The following is an 8,390-nucleotide window of genomic DNA, read 5'->3' on the forward strand; positions in this document are numbered from 1 at the left end:
CCACTCATATGCATGCATTCTCTCTCTCTCTCTTTCTTACCCCAGAAAATAAATGAATAAACTTAAAAAGATATATAGTATATTTGGCCTGTATCTTTAAGTAAAAAGTACTTGGAAGAGTGTGAATGAGCTCTGACTGGATTCAACTAGGCAGTTCGTTTGATCAGAATTTAAGGAAGAGGTTAGACCCAGCTAGTCTAAATTTTAATTGTATAAGTGAATTGAGAGTTTTACATACTGAGAGAGAGCTGTGGGATTAGGTGGGGAGAAGTGCATCAAGGTCACAGTTACATCGGGCCAAGAATCCGAGCCTGGTGAGCAGCAACCTCATGCACGTGGACTTTCTCGCCTTGACTGTGTAGTTACTGCCGTCCAGTGTCACAGCCCCACCCTGAGGCCCCGCCGTGTGTCCAGCCACAGACCCCCAGTTCTGAGTTCCTATTCTGTGGGACTCACGGCTCTTTCCGGATGTGGCTCTTTAAGGTGATTCTTCCACCTAACCCCCCTTTTACCTTTGCTACTTGTACAAGCAGAACTGCTTGAGGTTTTGGAGACAGACGGGAGACTAATCGGCAATTCAAATGACTTTGGTGTTAACTCTCCCTCTTGTGTCTGGCAGCCACTTCTAGCCACCCAGCTTTTACCTTTTTGCTCGGCGTCCCCCAACCCGCCCTGCACCTGCTTGCCTCTAGCATTTACTAAAACTTTCTTCTTTAGTGTACGGAGCAGTACGACTCTGTCAGAAGCAACCTTTGTACACATTGGAATCACTTGGGGACCTGAAAAATACTGATGCTTGAGTCTTATCCCAGACCAATAGAATCCAAAGTTCAGGGATGGGCCCTGGATACTTTTTGGAAGCTACCCAGATGAGGTTTTTGGACACTGAAGTTGACCATCACTGAGTAGCTCCCTGCTACTTTTTTTTTTTAAGCTTATTTATTTTGAGAGAGAGGGAGAGAGAGGGAATCCCAAGCAGGCGCCACATTGCTAGTGCAGAGCCCGATGCAGGGATTGAACCTTCAAACTGTGAGATGACCTGAGCCAAGATCAAGAATCGGACACTCATCCGACAGCCCCAACACCCCCTCAGGTGCCCCAGCTCCCTGCTGTTTAAACTCAACCTTAAGCCTCTCTTATTATCACTCTAAGTAATAGTAATTTAATTATGACGATCATTTAATTATTTCCCATTAGTCTCTGCAGCTGAAATGGGAAAATTTGCACAAGGCCAAGTCTATTCAATATTGGCCAATGGCTACAAAAGCACTTGATGTGTTTCCATTTAGCATTCAAGGCATATTGACAAGTTCTCAAAACTTATGACAGCTGCAGTGCTTTGTGTCAGGCCACACACTGTCCTGTGCTTTCCTCCTCACAGTAACCAGGTAATTTCTACCAGCCCTAAGACGATGGCCGAGAAAGGTTAAGGCACATGCCCAAAGCTGCACAGTTAGTAAGTGGCAGAATAAAGTTTTAAACCCCCAAATTTCAAACGTTTTAAAACTTAATACATTTCATTCAGCCCTTCTGGGAAAGAAAGAAGGCATGACATGATGTCCAACTACTGTAAACGTATCTGGTAATCACTGGTCAGTTAAATGATTTGATTTCTTATTCTGAAAAGTTTCTTTCTACCTCATGAAACGTTACTAATGTGATAAGCGAGGAACATCAGGTAGTCATAGTTCCATCTTCCCACGGAAGCTTCTGGAGCCTCTGTCTGCTTTAGTCTCAATTATCCACCTTCTGTTCACGGAACACAGTTATCCCAGAGTTGTCTTTCACTGTTCCCCGTGCCTTTCTGTGTTGGACATCCTATTTCTGTATTGGACATCTTATCTCCTATATCTTATGTTTCCCTCCCGGGTTCACTTCCTCATTTTGGTGGCACACATTCTCCAGTAGTTTGCTGACGAAGGGTGTGGAGAAAGTAAATTTGTTGAGACCTTGCATTTCTGAACGTGCTGTTAATCTCTCTTCACACTTGAACCATAGTCTCCATATAAGAATGTGGGCCAGCAAGCCCATTTCTTTCAGAATTTAGAAGTCCTGACTTCCAGTGGTGTTACTGAGAATTTCCAAGCAGTCTCACACCATAGACATATGACCTGTCTGTTTTGGAAACTTGCCCCTAGTGTTCCAAAATTTCAGGATGATATTTCTTGGGACTTTGAATCCATTCCCACTGGATGGTCGACAGGCCCCTTTTATATCCAGAAAATCGTGCCCTTGAGTTGTGAAGAAGTTTCTTAAATCGCTTTATTGAAAGTCTCCCTTCTGCTTTGCTTTCAGTTTGCTTTCTTTCTAAAACTCTTATTCAGATATTAGGCTTTTTAAATGTTCTTTTGTTGTTTTTATTTATTTTGAGAGAGAGAGGAAGTGAGCAAACGTGCATGAGCAGGAGAGGGGCAGAGAGAGAGGGAGAAAGAGAATCCCAAGCAGGCTCTGCGCTATCAGCATGGAGCCCTATGTGGGGCTCAGACCCATGCACCGTGAGCTGAATTCAAGAGTAGGACACTCAATCCACTGAGCCACCCAGGCACCCCTAAGTGTTCTTTGATCTTTTTTGGGTGAGAGGGCTTGGTATTTTCTGGGAGTTTTCCTCAACTTTTCCCCAACCCTTCTATTGGGGTTTTCATCTCTTAGCAGAGTAAGAGAGAAAGAAAATTTTTAATTCTTATTCCGACCTCAGAAAGTTCCATCTTTATGGTCTCTTATCCAAATTTTCTTCCTGAGTCTTCCTTGTTTCCTCCATATTGTTTTCTTCTAGCTGGCTGGGTGTCTTTTTCCAGTTAGGCTTTCCTCAGTTGTCAGAGGTGCTTCCTTACCTCCCGAGAATTCCAGGTAGGCCTGGAAAGGCTCCAAGTGTGTGGGTAGATGGCCGCCGGCTCTGCTGGGTACCAGGTATCTTCAAGCCTGTGCCCTGGGTGGCCTCCTAGAACCTCATCTCCAGCCGGCTGCTGCAGTTGAGGGGATCCGGGAAGTCTGACTTCATCTGATTTTCAATCCATCTCCTCCTAGCATCCCTCTCTTTACCCAGAGCTACCTTTATCTTCCAGAGCTACCTGGTACTGCCAGGCCTGGACTGCCTAGGGACTCTGTCATGTGGTTCTCCATGGCTCTTGTCTTAGGATGGCCAGCTCAGAATTCCTTCTTCTTGGGTCTGCTAAGTCATTAACCATTTATCCGTCTGACTTCCAGGTCCCAAAATCCTGTCACAGTGGTTCCCTTATCTTTTCTCCCCCCTCCTCCTAGGTTTGTACTTGAAAAGAAACAAAACACCGCCAGCACGGTCTCCTGTCTCCCACCTGTTCTCCCCGCCTCACGTGTCTTTCACTCTAGCCTGCACATCGCTCGCTCAACTATTTTCCTCACAGCACAGCGTCGAGCAGGCTCCGCTTCTCAGTGACCATCACGACCAGCCCGAGTCCAGGAGCCCCGCAGCTCCTTAGCCCTTCCCGCACCCTGTGCGGTGGTGAAGTCAATGCCTGGCCCTCGGGTTTTGCGTGCTTCTCTGCCTCCGTGGTGTCCCCTCACGTTAAGGACATTCCAGTTCCACTCTTCTTGTAAGTTCTGAGACCACTTGGCTGATAAAGCATTCCTTTCTCCTCTCGACCTGAGATCATCACTGACTTTTATCCGGGAAACCTCTGGTCGCCTCTAGCTCCCCCGCTGTAAACAGATGGATTTACTTAATAAATGTAATAATTCCCTCCACCCCCAAATCTCAGCTGAGTGTGAAAGGCACATCTCTAGGTATTAGAATAGGGGGGAAGTCTGGGGGTCTCAAAGCCAGGGCTTTTAGGTTAGGGTTGAGGGTTAGGGGGGAGAACTGAGCCCAGATAAAGACACAGGGAAGGTGCTTTTTAAAGTTTTATTGAAATGTAACATTCATACAGAAAAGGGTATATTTCATAAACAGGCAACTCCATGAGTTTCCACAAAGTGAATGCATCGTGTACCCAGCTCCAAGAATGCCCACGCCCCGAGGCAGAAAGGTGGACAGGACTCCTTCTTGCATGAAGTGGGGCCTCGGGGCTGGTTCTCCTGTGATAAGAGAGCTGGAGAATTGGCCTTGCGGCCCAGAGAAGGACAAGGAAGTCTGCCCTGGGCCCAGGGCTCTGCATAGGGAATGAAAGCTTCCTGGAGAGAGTCAGCTCCCCTGGTTTTTACACAATGGCCAGGAGCAGGAAAACCAAGCCGAGAAATGAACACCCACCGCATCTTAAGACTGGCAGTTTCCCGGGGCACCTGGGTGGCTCAGTCAGTTAAGCGTCCGACTTCAGCTCAGGTCATGATCTCACAGTTTGTGGGTTCGAGCCCCGCGTCAGGCTCTGTGCTGACAGCTAGCTCAGATCCTGGAGCCTGTTTCAGATTCTGTACCTCCCTCTCTCTCTGACCCTCCACTGCTCACGCTGTCTCTCTCTCTCAGAAATAAACATTAAAATTTTTTTTTTTAAAAGTTGCATCTTCTACATAAGATCAAAGTACTTTAAGGACAATCATTATACCAGTTGTAATGTAAACTGCAATGTGTCTGCTCCACATAACACAAAGGAATCAAATAATCTTTTTCTTTTCTTATTCACACCCTGAGATAGTTTAAGCTATTTCAGCAGTTTATATTNGAGCCTGTTTCAGATTCTGTACCTCCCTCTCTCTCTGACCCTCCCCTGCTCACATTGTCTCTCTCTCTCTCTCAGAAATAAATAAAACATTAAAAAAAAAAAAAAAAAAGACTGGCAGTTTCCCTGGATCCCGGCAGAGGCGAGCCAGCCAGCCTCTCCGGGATCCTTCTACCACCCAGGGAACAGAGAACTCTGGGGAAAAAAAACACTCTGACTCAGATGAACTGAAAAAAGCCACGACCCAGAGAAGAAAATGAATTAATTCGGTCTTGTGGTAAGTGTCCTAATACTGGCTAGGAGCTCCAGTTTATTTCCCCTGCTGTAAAGTGAACCTTCTGAAACATACGCTTGGATCACTGTGCTAAAGGGCGATCAGTCTTTTGCCACCTACAAAGTCTTGCGTCAGTCGGCCCAAGTTTCTTGCTGCTCATCCCACACGCTCGGTCCTCAAAAGCCTTGCTCTGGGGCGGGTTCTCTGGAAAGATATGTTGAACCCTTCACCTCTGCTACTTGCAAATGTGACCTTATTTGGAACTAGGGTCTTTGCAGATGTAATTAATTGAAGATGAGGTCAATAGGCTAGGCCCTTAGGGTAGGCCAGTATTCAATGAAACACCGATATGACTGGTGTCCCTATGAGAGGTTATGAAAGGACAGACACACGGAGAGAGAAAGTCCTGTGATGATGGAGGCAGAGATGGAGCGGTGCAGCTACGGACCAAGTATGGCCAAGGATGGCGGGGCAGACACGGGGCAAGGATTCTCCTTTATAGATTTCAGAGGGAGCGTGGTCCTGCTGGCACCTTGCTTACAGACTTCTAAGCCTTCAGAGCTGTGTGTTTCCGTTGTTTTCAACCGCCTGGTTGGTGGTATTTTTTTGTCCCAGCAGCCCCAGGGAACTAACTTAAGCTTCAGATGTGTTCCTGCCTTGCCGACCCCTCCACTTGCAAAGCCCTTCTGCAGCGAGCCCCCCTCACTCTCCATGGGTCCCCTGTTCTAATGCCACCTTTGCAGAGAGGCCATGTCCAGCTGCACCCCTGAAACTAGCAGTTCCTGCCTCTCTCTACTCCTTTACCTCTTTTACTTTTCTTCATGGTCCCTAGTCATACCTGACATTATATTGTGTATATAACTATATATATACACACATATATACCTATATAGGTATATATGTCTTCCTTGCCTCCAAGAATGTAAGTTCCAGGGCGCTTGGGTGGCTCAGTAGGTTAAGCATCTGACTCTTGATTTCAGCTCAGGTCATGATCTCACGGTTTGTGGGTTTGAGCCCTGTACCGGGTTCTGTGCTGACAGTGTGGAGCCTGCTTGGGATTCTGTCCCTCCCTCCCTCTCCTCTCTCTCTCTCTCTCTCTCTCTCTCTCTCTCTCTGGCCCTCCCCGCTCTCTCAAAAATAAATAAATAAATAAATAAACGTTAAAAAAAAAAAAAGAGTGTGAGTTCCATGAAAGTAGAAACAGCCCAATTCATTGCTGCAAACCCAGTGCATACTATGTACCTGACATAGGTAGGCTCCCCATGCTATTTGGTTTGTAAATGAATGAGCTCCCTGAGAGTACATTTAACTCGTTACTTTTTTATCCTTCCCGTTGCCGGATATAATACTGTGATTATTGTGGACTCTCAGTAAATATGTACAGATGGACTAATAAACCCCTCATCACTTGTGGGCTTTGGGCTCTGTGTGGTTGAGAGAGGAAGTCAAAATGCACACCACATTGGCCTGGTTCTGGTGGCCTCTGCTGTAAAACAATTGTGAGGACAATCGATTAGATTTCTCAGAGTGATTATTATAGCTCACCATTTGTCGGCCACACGCAGCCACGGTTTCTCTTGTACTGCACACCGCCCCTTCTTGCCCTGTTGTTTTTCTGATTAAGGAGACAGAATTGAGTAATCTAAATTTAGTGTTGTAGCTCAGAGGTGCCAATCATGACAAATAACGAATTAGGTGATCCCCCTGCCCTTCCCTGAAGCATTGAGCTGAAACCAACAAGTTCATTTTATTTAGGACCAAAGGCTGAACTCAGAGGGCTGTCTGTGACAGGGGAGTGCTTTCTTCACTAATTAAGTCACCCAGTTTCAGACAGCCCTTCTCCTGTGTGTTTGCGGGTGTGGCTTATCGAGTTGACCCAGAGACTGTGCCTTTGGCCTTCTGTTTGCTAAGAGAAGTGGTGTATACCTTTGTTACAGATATGTAAGCTAGAAAAAAATGCATTTATATGGATGTTTGCACACACACACACACAAATCTCTTACACTTTTATAAATTTGTTTAGCTGTATAAGGTTTTTTCTGGGTTAGAATTCACAATTTCTGGGTTAAGGGTTTTCTAATCAGCTTTGAAAACAACCAGTATAAAACATATTTTACCTGTTTTCATTTCATAAAAACATAAAAATTTACTTGTTGGAAAGCTATTAAACTTGATGTTTGTAAGAAATAAGCCAGAGATTAGAAATAACAGTTTTTATGAGACTCTGTTCAGGAAGAATAATGAAGTTCTTTTTCCACCTACAACCTATGAGTCTTAATATGTGCATCAGCAGGTTTTCTACACAAGGGATTTTGAATGTTTTTTTTAAGTTAGTAAAAATGAAAATATAAGATGTAAATAAAATGTATAAAACTGGGGCACCTGGGTGACTCAGTAGGTAAGCATCTGACTTCGGCTCAGGTCATGATCTCACGGTTCCTGAGTTGGAGCCCCGCATCAGGCTCTGTGCTGACAGCTCAGAGCCTGGAGCCTGCTTCGGATTCTGTGTCTCCCTCGCTCTCTGCCCCTCCACCACTCATGCTCTATCTTTCTCTGTCTCTCAAAAATAAATAAATGTTAAAGATAATTTTTAAAAAATGTGTGAAACTGCTAATTCATTTTTTAAAATGTTATGTGGGTATATTCCATGAAGCATGTGTTGCTAGTTCCTTTTTACTTTCTGGTCAGATACGTTGATTATGTGAGATTTGGCACCTTTGTGCATTGTCACTAATCATCAGCATTTCTCTAGGAGGGGCCAGAAGCCCCTTGTTATCTTCACCTAGCAGAAGGGGCACAGCCCTGGGAAGCAGGGGTGACTTATCCAGAGCCTTCGAGAGTAGCTATGAGCCTATGCAGCTCAAACTTCTAAAACCCTTAGCCTTTCCTAGTTCTCAGGACTTGTCTACACTTTGTCCAGCACAGCATTTCAAAATGTAGAGGCTTTCCGTGCAGCTTACTTAAAAGAAATGGGTTTAAGCTTTAGGCAGAGAAGTACACCATAAAGATCACCTCCAAAGGGCAAATTAAATGAATATAATTTTATTACGAAGGTAGAGAGTTAGCAGAATATATAGGAGAGCAGTTTGGCACTTGGAGCATGTTTTACTGTCCATATCTCAGGGGACATCTACTTGGTTCTGAAGATCATGTAGGTGATATGAAAGGCATTTAATTTGATGTTTTATATTTGGCTTATAACCACAAGGAGGGCCAACTTTATTTATTTATTTATTTATTTTTACAAATAGTTTATTGTCAAGTTGGTTTCCATATAACACCCAGTGCTCATCTCCACAAGTGCCCTCCTCCATGCCCATCTCCCCCCTCCCCCCCCACACCCATCAGTCCTGTTTGTTCTCAGCATTCAAGAGTCTCTCATGGTTTGCCTCCCTCCCCTTCCCCCACCATTTCCCCCCTTCTTCTTCCCCATGGTCCTCCCTTAAGTTCCTCCTAATCCTCCTATATGTGCAAACATATGGTATTTG

This window comes from Hyaena hyaena, unplaced genomic scaffold (assembly GCF_003009895.1).
Source record: "Hyaena hyaena isolate Hyena2069 unplaced genomic scaffold, ASM300989v1 scaffold_47, whole genome shotgun sequence".
Taxonomy (NCBI): Eukaryota; Metazoa; Chordata; class Mammalia; order Carnivora; family Hyaenidae; genus Hyaena; species Hyaena hyaena.